The sequence below is a fragment of the Pristiophorus japonicus genome, chromosome 4 (genome assembly GCF_044704955.1).
Source record: "Pristiophorus japonicus isolate sPriJap1 chromosome 4, sPriJap1.hap1, whole genome shotgun sequence".
NCBI classification, from domain to species: domain Eukaryota; kingdom Metazoa; phylum Chordata; class Chondrichthyes; family Pristiophoridae; genus Pristiophorus; species Pristiophorus japonicus.
The window spans coordinates 238,424,536-238,438,685 of NC_091980.1; positions in this window are offsets into that span (position 1 = coordinate 238,424,536).

The following is a 14,150-nucleotide window of genomic DNA, read 5'->3' on the forward strand; positions in this document are numbered from 1 at the left end:
GTCGCTCCTTCACACCGACCTCGCCAATCCTTCGCCCCGACCCCCGACCTCGCCGCTCCTTCGCCACGACCCCCGACCTCGCTGCTCCTTCGCCCCGACCCCCGACCTAGCCGCTCCTTCGCACCGACCTCGCAGCTCCTTTACCCCGACTCCCGACCTCGCCGCTCCTTCACCCCGACCTTGCCGCTCCTTCACCCCGACCCCCAACCTCGCCGCTCCTTCACCCCGACCCCCGACCTCGCCGCTCCTACACCCCGACCCACTACATCGCCGCTCCTTCACCCCGACCTCGCCGTTCCTTCGCCCCGACCTCGCCGTTCCTTCACCCCGACCTCGCCGCTCCTTCGCCCCGACCTCGCCGCTCCATCGCCCCGACCTCCGACCTTGCCGCTCCTTCGCCCCGAACTTGCCGCTCCTTCGTCCCGACCCTCGGCCTCGCCGCTCCTTCGCCCCGACCCCCGACCTCACCGCACCTTCGCCCCGACCCCCGACCTCGGCGATCCTTCACCCCGACCCCTGACCTCGCTGCTCCTTCGCCCCGACCCCCGACCTCGCCGCTCTTTTGCCCCGACCTCGCCACTCCTTCGCCCCGACCCCCGGTCTCACCGCTCCTTTGCCCCGACCCCCGACCTCGCCGCTCATTCACCCCGACCCCCGACCTCGCCGCTCCTTTCTCCCGACCTCGGCACTCCTTCACCCCGACCGCCGACCTCGCCGCTCCTTCGCACCGACCTCGCAGGTCCTTTACCCCGACCCCCGACCTCGCCGCTCCTTCGCCCCGACCCCCGACCTCGCTGCTCCTTCACCCCGACCCCCGACCTCGCTGCTCCTTCGCCCCGACCCCCGACCTCGCCGCTCCTTCGCCCCGACCCCCGACCTCGCTGCTCCTTCGCCCCGACCTCACCGCTCCTCCACCCCAACCCCCGACCTCGCCGCTCCGTCGCCCCGACCCCCGACCTCACGGCTCCTTCGCCCCGACCCCCGACCTCGCCGCTCCTTCGCCCCGACCCCCGACCTCGACGCTCCTTCGCCCCGACCCCCGACCTCGCCGCTCCTTCACCCTGACCTCGCCGCTCCTTCGCCCCAACCCCCGACCTCGCCGCTCCTTCACCCCGACCCCTGACCTCGCCGCTCCTTTGTCCCGATCTCGCCATTCCTTCGCCCCGACCTCACCGCTCCTTCGCCCCGACTCCCGACCTCGCCGCTCCTTCGCCCCGACCCCCAACCTCGCCGCTCCTTCGCCCCGACTCCCGACCTCGCCGCTCCTTCGCCCCGACCCCCGACCTCGCCGCTCCTTCGCCCCGACCCCCGACCTCGCCGCCACTTCGATCCGACCCCCGACCTCACCGCTCCTTCACCCCGACCCCCGACATCACCGCTCCTTCACCCCGATTCCCGACCTCGCCGTTCCTTCGCCCCGACCCCCGACCTCGCCGCTCCTTCGCCCCGACCCCCGACCTCGCCGCTCCTACACCCCGACCCCCGACATCGCCGCTCCTTCACCCCGACCCCCGACCTCGCTGCTCCTTCGCACCGACCCCCGACCTCGCCGTTCCTTCGCCCCGACCCCCGACCTCGCCGCTCCTTCGCCCCGACCCCCGACCTCGCTGCTACTTCGCACCGACCTCGCCGCTCCTCCACCCCAACCCCCGAACTCGCCGCTCCGTTGCCCTGACCCCCGACCTCACGGCTCCTTCGCTCCGACCCCCGACCTCGCCGCTCCTTCGCCCCGACCCCCGACCTCGCCGCTCCTTCGCCCCGACCCCCGACCTCGCCGCTCCTTCACCCTGACCTCGCCGCTCCTTCGCCCCGACCCCCGACCTCACCGCTCCTTCACCCCGACCCCCGACCACGCTGCTCCTTCGCCCCGACTCCCGACCTCGCCGCTCCTTCGCCCCGACCCCCGACCTCGCTGCTCCTTCGCCCCGACATCACCGCTCCTTCACCCCGATCCCCGACCTCGCCATTCCTTCGCCCTGACCCCGACCTCGCCGCTCCTTCGCCCCGACCTCGCCGCTCCATCGCCCCGACCTCCGACCTCGGTGCTCCTTCGCCCCAACCTCGCCGCTCCATCGCCCCGACCCTCGACCTCGCCGCTCCGTCGCCCCGACCCCTGACCTCACGGCTCCTTCGCCCCGACCCCCGACCTCGCCGCTCCTTCGCCCCGAACCCCGACCTCGCCGCTCCTTCGCCCCGCCTCGCCGCTCCTTCGCCCCGACCCCCGACCTCGCCGCTCCTGCACCCCGACCCCCGACCTCGCCACTCCTTCACCCTGACCTCGCCGCTACATCGCACCGACCTCGCCGCTCCTTCATCCCGACCTCCGACCTCGCTGTTCCTTCGCCCCAACCCCCGACCTCGCCGCTCCTTCGCCCAGACTTCGCCGCTCCTTCACCCCGACCTCCGACCTCGCTGCTCCTTCGCCCCGACCTCCGCCCTCGCCGCTCCTTCGCCCAGACCTCGCCGCTCCTTCACCCCGACCTCCAACCTCGCCGCTCCTTCACCCCGACCCCCGACCTCGCCGCTCCTTCACGCCGACCCCCGACCTCGCAGCTCCTATGCCCGACCTCGCTGCTCCATCGCCCCGACCTCCGACCTCGCCGCTCCTTCGCTACGATCTCACTGCTCCTTCACCCCGACCCCCGACCTCGCCGCTCCTTCACCCCGACGCCCGACCTCGCCGCTCCTTTGCCCCGACCCCTGAACTCGCCGCTCCTTCGCCCCGACCTCGCCGCTCCTTCGCTACGATCTTGCCGCTCCTCCACCCCGACCCCCGACCTCGCCGCTCCTTCACCCCGACCCCCGTCCTCGCCGCTCCGTCGCCCCGACCCCCGACCTCGCCGCTCCTTCACCCCGACCCCCGTCCTCGCCGCTCCGTCGCCCCGACCTCCGACCTTGCCGCTCCTTCGCCCTGACCTCGCCGCTCCTTCGCCCCGACCTCGCCGCTCCTTCACCCCGACCCCCGACCTCGCCGCTCCTTTGTCCCGACCTCGCCACTCCTTCGCGCCGACCTCGCTGCTCCTTCACCCCAACCCCCGACCTCGCCGCTCCTTCGCCCGGACCCCCGACATCGCTGCTCCTTCACCCCGACCCCCGACCTCGTCGCTCCTTCACACCGACCTCGCCAATCCTTCGCCCCGACCCCCGACCTCGCCGCTCCTTCGCCACGACCCCCGACCTCGCTGCTCCTTCGCCCCGACCCCCGACCTAGCCGCTCCTTCGCACCGACCTCGCAGCTCCTTTACCCCGACTCCCGACCTCGCCGCTCCTTCACCCCGACCTCGCCGCTCCTTCACCCCGACCCCCAACCTCGCCGCTCCTTCACCCCGACCCCCGACCTCGCCGCTCCTACACCCCGACCCACTACATCGCCGCTCCTTCACCCCGACCTCGCCGTTCCTTCGCCCCGACCTCGCCGTTCCTTCACCCCGACCTCGCCGCTCCTTCGCCCCGACCTCGCCGCTCCATCGCCCCGACCTCCGACCTTGCCGCTCCTTCGCCCCGAACTTGCCGCTCCTTCGTCCCGACCCTCGGCCTCGCCGCTCCTTCGCCCCGACCCCCGACCTCACCGCACCTTCGCCCCGACCCCCGATCTCGGCGATCCTTCACCCCGACCCCTGACCTCGCTGCTCCTTCGCCCCGACCCCCGACCTCGCCGCTCTTTTGCCCCGACCTCGCCACTCCTTCGCCCCGACCCCCGATCTCACCGCTCCTTTGCCCCGACCCCCGACCTAGCCGCTCATTCACCCCGACCCCCGACCTCGCCGCTCCTTTCTCCCGACCTCGGCACTCCTTCACCCCGACCGCCGACCTCGCCGCTCCTTCGCACCGAACTCGCAGGTCCTTTACCCCGACCCCCGACCTCGCTGCTCCTTCGCCCCGACCCCCGACCTCGCTGCTCCTTCACCCCGACCCCCGACCTCGCTGCTCCTTCGCCCCGACCCCCGACCTCGCCGCTCCTTTGCCCTGACCCCCGACCTCGCCGTTCCTTCGCCCCGACCCCCGACCTCGCCGCTCCTTCGCCCCGACCCCCGACCTCGCTGCTACTTCGCCCCGACCTCGCCGCTCCTCCACCCCAACCCCCGAACTCGCCGCTCCGTTGCCCTGACCCCCGACCTCACGGCTCCTTCGCTCCGACCCCCGACCTCGCCGCTCCTTCGCCCCGACCCCCGACCTCGCCGCTCCTTCGCCCCGACCCCCGACCTCGCCGCTCCTTCACCCTGACCTCGCCGCTCCTTCGCCCCGACCCCCGACCTCACCGCTCCTTCACCCCGACCCCCGACCACGCTGCTCCTTCGCCCCGACTCCCGACCTCGCCGCTCCTTCGCCCCGACCCCCGACCTCGCTGCTCCTTCGCCCCGACATCACCGCTCCTTCACCCCGATCCCCGACCTCGCCATTCCTTCGCCCTGACCCCGACCTCGCCGCTCCTTCGCCCCGACCTCGCCGCTCCATCGCCCCGACCTCCGACCTCGGTGCTCCTTCGCCCCGACCTCGCCGCTCCATCGCCCCGACCCTCGACCTCGCCGCTCCGTCGCCCCGACCCCTGACCTCACGGCTCCTTCGCCCCGACCCCCGACCTCGCCGCTCCTTCGCCCCGAACCCCGACCTCGCCGCTCCTTCGCCCCGCCTCGCCGCTCCTTCGCCCCGACCCCCGACCTCGCCGCTCCTGCACCCCGACCCCCGACCTCGCCACTCCTTCACCCTGACCTCGCCGCTACATCGCACCGACCTCGCCGCTCCTTCATCCCGACCTCCGACCTCGCTGTTCCTTCGCCCCAACCCCCGACCTCGCCGCTCCTTCGCCCAGACCTCGCCGCTCCTTCACCCCGACCTCCGACCTCGCTGCTCCTTCGCCCCGACCTCCGCCCTCGCCGCTCCTTCGCCCAGACCTCGCCGCTCCTTCACCCCGACCTCCAACCTCGCCGCTCCTTCACCCCGACCCCCGACCTCGCCGCTCCTTCACGCCGACCCCCGACCTCGCAGCTCCTACGCCCGACCTCGCCGCTCCATCGCCCCGACCTCCGACCTCGCCGCTCCTTCGCTACGATCTCACTGCTCCTTCACCCCGACCCCCGACCTCGCCGCTCCTTTACCCCGACGCCCGACCTCGCCGCTCCTTTGCCCCGACCCCTGAACTCGCCGCTCCTTCGCCCCGACCTCGCCGCTCCTTCGCTACGATCTTGCCGCTCCTCCACCCCGACCCCCGACCTCGCCGCTCCTTCACCCCGACCCCCGTCCTCGCCGCTCCGTCGCCCCGACCCCCGACCTCGCCGCTCCTTCACCCCGACCCCCGTCCTCGCCGCTCCGTCGCCCCGACCTCCGACCTTGCCGCTCCTTCGCCCTGACCTCGCCGCTCCTTCGCCCCGACCTCGCCGCTCCTTCACCCCGACCCCCGACCTCGCCGCTCCTTTGTCCCAACCTCGCCACTCCTTCGCGCCGACCTCGCTGCTCCTTCACCCCAACCCCCGACCTCGCCGCTCCTTCGCCCGGACCCCCGACATCGCTGCTCCTTCACCCCGACCCCCGACCTCGTCGCTCCTTCACACCGACCCAAGTCCTCGCTGCTCCTTCACCCCGACCCCCGACCTCGTCGCTCCTTCACACCGACCTCGCCAATCCTTCGCCCCGACCCCCGACCTCGCCGCTCCTTCGCCACGACCCCCGACCTCGCTGCTCCTTCGCCCCGACCCCCGACCTAGCCGCTCCTTCGCACCGACCTCGCAGCTCCTTTACCCCGACTCCCGACCTCGCCGCTCCTTCACCCCGACCTTGCCGCTCCTTCACCCCGACCCCCAACCTCGCCGCTCCTTCACCCCGACCCCCGACCTCGCCGCTCCTACACCCCGACCCACTACATCGCCGCTCCTTCACCCCGACCTCGCCGTTCCTTCGCCCCGACCTCGCCGTTCCTTCACCCCGACCTCGCCGCTCCTTTGCCCCGACCTCGCCGCTCCATCGCCCCGACCTCCGACCTTGCCGCTCCTTCGCCCCGAACTTGCCGCTCCTTCGTCCCGACCCTCGGCCTCGCCGCTCCTTCGCCCCGACCCCCGACCTCACCGCACCTTCGCCCCGACCCCCGACCTCGGCGATCCTTCACCCCGACCCCTGACCTCGCTGCTCCTTCGCCCCGACCCCCGACCTCGCCGCTCTTTTGCCCCGACCTCGCCACTCCTTCGCCCCGACCCCCGGTCTCACCGCTCCTTTGCCCCGACCCCCGACCTCGCCGCTCATTCACCCCGACCCCCGACCTCGCCGCTCCTTTCTCCCGACCTCGGCACTCCTTCACCCCGACCGCCGACCTCGCCGCTCCTTCGCACCGACCTCGCAGGTCCTTTACCCCGACCCCCGACCTCGCCGCTCCTTCGCTCCGACCCCCGACCTCGCTGCTCCTTCACCCCGACCCCCGACCTCGCTGCTCCTTCGCCCCGACCCCCGACCTCGCCGCTCCTTTGCCCTGACCCCCGACCTCGCTGCTCCTTCGCCCCGACCTCACCGCTCCTCCACCCCAACCCCCGAACTCGCCGCTCCGTCGCCCCGACCCCCGACCTCACGACTCCTTCGCCCCGACCCCCGACCTCGCCGCTCCTTCGCCCCGACCCCCGACCTTGCCGCTCCTTCGCCCCGACCCGTGACCTCGCCGCTCCTTCGCCCCGACATCACCGCTCCTTCACTCCGATCCCCGACCTCGCCATTCCTTCGCCCTGACCCCCGACCTCGCCGCTCCTTCGCGCTGACCCCCATCCTCGCCGCTCCTTCGCCCCGACCACCGACCTCGCCGTTCCTTTGCCCCGCCTCGCCGCTCCTTCGCCCCGACCCCCGACCTCGCTGCTCCTTCGCCCCGACCCCCGACCTCGCCGCTCTTTTGCCCCGACCTCGCCACTCCTTCGCCCCGACCCCCGACCTCACCGCTCCTTTGCCCCGACCCCCGACCTCGCCGCTCCTTCACCCCGACCCCCGACCTCGCCGCTCCTTTCTCCCGACCTCGGCACTCCTTCACCCCGACCCCCGACCTCGCCGCTCCTTCGCACCGACCTCGCAGGTCCTTTACCCGGACCCCCGACCTCGCCGCTCATTCGCCCCGAACCCCGACCTCGCCGCTCCTTCGCCCCGACCCTCGACCTCGCCGCTCCTACACCTCGACCCCAGACATCGCCGCTCCTTCACCCCGACCCCCGACCTCGCTGCTCCTTCGTCCCGACCCCCGACCTCGCCGCTCCTTCGCCCCGACCCTCGACCTCGCTGCTCCTTCACCCCGACCCCCGACCTCGCTGCTCCTTCGCCCCGACCCCCGACCTCGCCGCTCCTTCGCTCCGACCCCCGACCTCGCTGCTCCTTCGCCCCGACCTCACCGCTCCTCCACCCCAACCCCCGACCTCGCCGCTCCGTCGCCCCGACCCCCGACCTCACGGCTCCTTCGCCCCGACCCCCGACCTCGCCGCTCCTTCGCCCCGACCCACGACCTCGACGCTCCTTCGCCCCGACCCCCGACCTCGCCATTCCTTCGCCCCGACCTCGCCGCCACTTCGCTCCGACCCCCGACCTCACCGCTCCTTCACCCCGACCCCCGACCTCACCGCTCCTTCGCCCCGACTCCCGACCTCGCCGCTCCTTCGCCCCGACACCCGACCTCGCCGCTCCTTCGCCCCGACCCCCGACCTCGCCGCTCCTTCGCCCCGACCCCCGACCTCGCCGCTCCTTCGCCCCGACCCCCGACCTCGCCGCTCCTTCGCCCCGACTCCCGACCTCGCCGCTCCTTCGCCCCGACCCCCGACCTCGCCGCTCCTTCGCCCCGACCCCCGACCTCGCCGCCACTTCGCTCCGACCCCCGACCTCACCGCTCCTTCACCCCGACCCCCGACATCACCGCTCCTTCACCCCGATCCCCGACCTCGCCGTTCCTTCGCCCCGACCCCCGACCTCGCCGCTCCTTCGCCCCGACCCCCGACCTCGCCGCTCCTACACCCCAACCCCCGACATCGCCGCTCCTTCACCCCAACCCCCGACCTCGCTGCTCCTTCGCACCGACCCCCGACCTCGCCGCTCCTTCGCCCCGACCCCCGACCTCGCCGCTCCTTCGCCCCGACCCCCGACCTCGCTGCTACTTCGCCCCGACCTCGCCGCTCCTCCACCCCAACCCCCGAACTCGCCGCTCCGTTGCCCTGACCCCCGACCTCACGGCTCCTTCACTCCGACCCCCGACCTCGCCGCTCCTTCGCCCCGACCCCCGACCTCGCCGCTCCTTCGCCCCGACCCCCGACCTCGCCGCTCCTTCACCCTGACCTCGCCGCTCCTTCGCCCCGACCCCCGACCTCACCGCTCCTTCACCCCGACCCCCGACCTCGCTGCTGCTTCGCCCCGACTCCCGACCTCGCCGCTCCTTCGCCCCGACCCCCGACCTCGCTGCTCCTTCGCCCCGACATCACCGCTCCTTCACCCCGATCCCCGACCTCCCCATTCCTTCGCCCTGACCCCGACCTCGCCGCTCCTTCGCCCCGACCTCGCCGCTCCATCGCCCCGACCTCCGACCTCGCTGCTCCTTCGCCCCGACCTCGCTGCTCCTTCACCCCAACCCCCGACCTCGCCGCTCCTTCGCCCGGACCCCCGACATCGCTGCTCCTTCACCCCGACCCCCGACCTCGTCGCTCCTTCACACCGACCCAAGTCCTCGCTGCTCCTTCACCCCGACCCCCGACCTCGTCGCTCCTTCACACCGACCTCGCCAATCCTTCGCCCCGACCCCCGACCTCGCCGCTCCTTCGCCACGACCCCCGACCTCGCTGCTCCTTCGCCCCGACCCCCGACCTAGCCGCTCCTTCGCACCGACCTCGCAGCTCCTTTACCCCGACTCCCGACCTCGCCGCTCCTTCACCCCGACCTTGCCGCTCCTTCACCCCGACCCCCAACCTCGCCGCTCCTTCACCCCGACCCCCGACCTCGCCGCTCCTACACCCCGACCCACTACATCGCCGCTCCTTCACCCCGACCTCGCCGTTCCTTCGCCCCGACCTCGCCGTTCCTTCACCCCGACCTCGCCGCTCCTTCGCCCCGACCTCGCCGCTCCATCGCCCCGACCTCCGACCTTGCCGCTCCTTCGCCCCGAACTTGCCGCTCCTTCGTCCCGACCCTCGGCCTCGCCGCTCCTTCGCCCCGACCCCCGACCTCACCGCACCTTCGCCCCGACCCCCGACCTCGGCGATCCTTCACCCCGACCCCTGACCTCGCTGCTCCTTCGCCCCGACCCCCGACCTCGCCGCTCTTTTGCCCCGACCTCGCCACTCCTTCGCCCCGACCCCCGGTCTCACCGCTCCTTTGCCCCGACCCCCGACCTCGCCGCTCATTCACCCCGACCCCCGACCTCGCCGCTCCTTTCTCCCGACCTCGGCACTCCTTCACCCCGACCGCCGACCTCGCCGCTCCTTCGCACCGACCTCGCAGGTCCTTTACCCCGACCCCCGACCTCGCCGCTCCTTCGCCCCGACCCCCGACCTCGCTGCTCCTTCACCCCGACCCCCGACCTCGCTGCTCCTTCGCCCCGACCCCCGACCTCGCCGCTCCTTTGCCCTGACCCCCGACCTCGCTGCTCCTTCGCCCCGACCTCACCGCTCCTCCACCCCAACCCCCGAACTCGCCGCTCCGTCGCCCCGACCCCCGACCTCACGACTCCTTCGCCCCGACCCCCGACCTCGCCGCTCCTTCGCCCCGACCCCCGACCTTGCCGCTCCTTCGCCCCGACCCGTGACCTCGCCGCTCCTTCGCCCCGACATCACCGCTCCTTCACTCCGATCCCCGACCTCGCCATTCCTTCGCCCTGACCCCCGACCTCGCCGCTCCTTCGCGCTGACCCCCATCCTCGCCGCTCCTTCGCCCCGACCACCGACCTCGCCGTTCCTTTGCCCCGCCTCGCCGCTCCTTCGCCCCGACCCCCGACCTCGCTGCTCCTTCGCCCCGACCCCCGACCTCGCCGCTCTTTTGCCCCGACCTCGCCACTCCTTCGCCCCGACCCCCGACCTCACCGCTCCTTTGCCCCGACCCCCGACCTCGCCGCTCCTTCACCCCGACCCCCGACCTCGCCGCTCCTTTCTCCCGACCTCGGCACTCCTTCACCCCGACCCCCGACCTCGCCGCTCCTTCGCACCGACCTCGCAGGTCCTTTACCCGGACCCCCGACCTCGCCGCTCATTCGCCCCGAACCCCGACCTCGCCGCTCCTTCGCCCCGACCCTCGACCTCGCCGCTCCTACACCTCGACCCCAGACATCGCCGCTCCTTCACCCCGACCCCCGACCTCGCTGCTCCTTCGTCCCGACCCCCGACCTCGCCGCTCCTTCGCCCCGACCCTCGACCTCGCTGCTCCTTCACCCCGACCCCCGACCTCGCTGCTCCTTCGCCCCGACCCCCGACCTCGCCGCTCCTTCGCTCCGACCCCCGACCTCGCTGCTCCTTCGCCCCGACCTCACCGCTCCTCCACCCCAACCCCCGACCTCGCCGCTCCGTCGCCCCGACCCCCGACCTCACGGCTCCTTCGCCCCGACCCCCGACCTCGCCGCTCCTTCGCCCCGACCCCCGACCTCGACGCTCCTTCGCCCCGACCCCCGACCTCGCCATTCCTTCGCCCCGACCTCGCCGCCACTTCGCTCCGACCCCCGACCTCACCGCTCCTTCACCCCGACCCCCGACCTCACCGCTCCTTCGCCCCGACTCCCGACCTCGCCGCTCCTTCGCCCCGACTCCCGACCTCGCCGCTCCTTCGCCCCGACCCCCGACCTCGCCGCTCCTTCGCCCCGACCCCCGACCTCGCCGCTCCTTCGCCCCGACCCCCGACCTCGCCGCTCCTTCGCCCCGACTCCCGACCTCGCCGCTCCTTCGCCCCGACCCCCGACCTCGCCGCTCCTTCGCCCCGACCCCCGACCTCGCCGCCACTTCGCTCCGACCCCCGACCTCACCGCTCCTTCACCCCGACCCCCGACATCACCGCTCCTTCACCCCGATCCCCGACCTCGCCGTTCCTTCGCCCCGACCCCCGACCTCGCCGCTCCTTCGCCCCGACCCCCGACCTCGCCGCTCCTACACCCCAACCCCCGACATCGCCGCTCCTTCACCCCAACCCCCGACCTCGCTGCTCCTTCGCACCGACCCCCGACCTCGCCGCTCCTTCGCCCCGACCCCCGACCTCGCCGCTCCTTCGCCCCGACCCCCGACCTCGCTGCTACTTCGCCCCGACCTCGCCGCTCCTCCACCCCAACCCCCGAACTCGCCGCTCCGTTGCCCTGACCCCCGACCTCACGGCTCCTTCACTCCGACCCCCGACCTCGCCGCTCCTTCGCCCCGACCCCCGACCTCGCCGCTCCTTCGCCCCGACCCCCGACCTCGCCGCTCCTTCACCCTGACCTCGCCGCTCCTTCGCCCCGACCCCCGACCTCACCGCTCCTTCACCCCGACCCCCGACCTCGCTGCTGCTTCGCCCCGACTCCCGACCTCGCCGCTCCTTCGCCCCGACCCCCGACCTCGCTGCTCCTTCGCCCCGACATCACCGCTCCTTCACCCCGATCCCCGACCTCGCCATTCCTTCGCCCTGACCCCGACCTCGCCGCTCCATCGCCCCGACCTCCGACCTCGCTGCTCCTTCGCCCCGACCTCGCCGCTCCTTCGCCCCGACCCCCCGACCTCGCCGCTCCTTCGCCCCGACCCCCGACCTCGCTGCTCCTTCGCCCCGACCTCGCCGCTCCTCCACCCCAACCCCCGAACTCGCCGCTCCGTTGCCCCGACCCCGACCTCACGGCTCCTTCGCTCCGACCCCCGACCTCGCCGCTCCTTCGCCTCGACCCCCGACCTCGCCGCTCCTTCGCCCCGACCCCCGACCTCGCCGCTCCTTCACCCTGACCTCGCCGCTCCTTCGCCCCGACCCCCGACCTCACCGCTCCTTCACCCCGACCCCCGACCTCGCTGCTCCTTCGCCCCGACTCCCGACCTCGCCGCTCCTTCGCCCCGACCCCCGACCTCGCTGCTCCTTCGCCCCGACATCACCGCTCCTTCACCCCGATCCCCGACCTCGCCATTCCTTCGCCCTGACCCCGACCTCGCCGCTCCTTCGCCCCGATCTCGCCGCTCCATCGCCCCGACCTCCGACATCGCTGCTCCTTCGCCCCGACCTCGCCACTCCATCGCCCCGACCTCCGACCTCGCCGCTCCTTCACCCCGACCCCCGTCCTCGCCGCTCCGTCGCCCCGACCTCGCCGCTCCTTCACCTCGATCCCCGACCTCGCCATTCCTTCGCCCTGACCCCGACCTCACCGCTCCTTCGCCCCGACCTCGCCGCTCCATCGCCCCGACCTCCGACCTCGCTGCTCCTTCGCCCCGACCTCGCCGCTCCATCGCCCCGACCTCCGACCTCGCCGCTCCTTCGCCCCGAACTTGCCGCTCCTTCGCCCCGACCCTCGACCTCGCCGCTCCTTCGCCCCGACCCCCGACCTCACCGCTCCTTCGCCCCGACCCCCGACCTCGCTGCTCCTTCGCCCCGACCTCGCCGCTCCTTCGCTACGATCTCGCCGCTCCTTCATCCCGACCCCCGACCTCGCCGCTCCTTCACCCCGTCCCCCGTCCTCGCCGCTCCGTCGCCCCGACCTCGCCGCTCCTTCAACCCGACCCCCGACCTCGCCGCTCCTTCAACCCGACCCCCGACCTCGCCGCTCCTTCGCCCCGACCCCCGACCTCACCGCTCCTTCGCCCCGACCCCCGACCTCGCCGCTCCTTCGCCCCGACCCCCGACCTCGCCGCTCCTTCGCGCCGACCTCGCTGCCCCTTCGCCCTGACCCCCGACCTCGCTGCTCCTTCACCCCAACCCCCGACCTCGCCGCTCCTTCGCCCGGACCCCCGACCTCGCCGCTCCATCGCTCCGACCTCGCAGCTCCTTCACCCCGACCCCCAACCTCGCCGCTCCTTCGCGCTGACCTCGCTGCCGCTTCGCCCCAACCCCTGACCTCGCTGCCCCTTCGCCCTGACTCCCGACCTCGCTGCTCCTTCACCCCGACCCCCGACCTCGTCGCTCCTTCGCACCGACCTCGCCGCTCCTTCGCCCCGACCCCCGACCTCGCCGCTCCTTCGCCATGACCCCCGACCTCGCCGCTCCTTTGTCCCGACCCCCGACTTCGCCGCTCCTTCGTCCCGACTTCCGACCTAGCCGCTCCTTCACCCCGACCCTTGACCTCGCCGCTCCTTCGCCCCGATCCCCGACCTCGCCGCTCCTTCACCCCAACCCCCGACCTCGCCGCTCCTTCGCCCCGACCTCGCCGCTCCATCGCCCCGACCTCCGACCTCGCCGCTCCTTCGCCCCGAACTTGCCGCTCCTTCGCCCCGACCCTCGACCTCGCCGCTCCTTCGCCCCGACCCCCGACCTCACCGCTTCTTCGCCCCGACCCCCGACCTCGCCGCTCCTTCGCCCCGACCTCGCCGCTCCTTCGCTACGATCTCGCCGCTCCTTCATCCCGACCCCCGACCTCGCCGCTCCTTCACCCCGACCCCCGTCCTCGCCGCTCCATCGCCCCGACCTCGCCGCTCCTTCAACCCGACCCCCGACCTCGCCGCTCCTTCAACCCGACCCCCGACCTCGCCGCTCCTTCGCCCCGACCCCCGACCTCGCCGCTCCTTCAACCCGACCCCCGACCTCGCCGCTCCTTCACCCCGACCCCCGTCCTCGCCGCTCCGTCGCCCCGACCCCCGACCTCGCCGCTCCTTCACCCCGACCCCCGTCCTCGCCGCTCCGTCGCCCCGACCTCCGACCTTGCCGCTCCTTCGCCCTGACCTCGCCGCTCCTTCGCCCCGACCTCGCCGCTCCTTCACCCCGACCCCCGACCTCGCCGCTCCTTTGTCCCAACCTCGCCACTCCTTCGCGCCGACCTCGCTGCTCCTTCACCCCAACCCCCGACCTCGCCGCTCCTTCGCCCGGACCCCCGACATCGCTGCTCCTTCACCCCGACCCCCGACCTCGTCGCTCCTTCACACCGACCCAAGTCCTCGCTGCTCCTTCACCCCGACCCCCGACCTCGTCGCTCCTTCACACCGACCTCGCCAATCCTTCGCCCCGACCCCCGACCTCGCCGCTCCTTCGCCACGACCCCCGACCTCGCTGCTCCTTCGCCCCGACCCCCGACC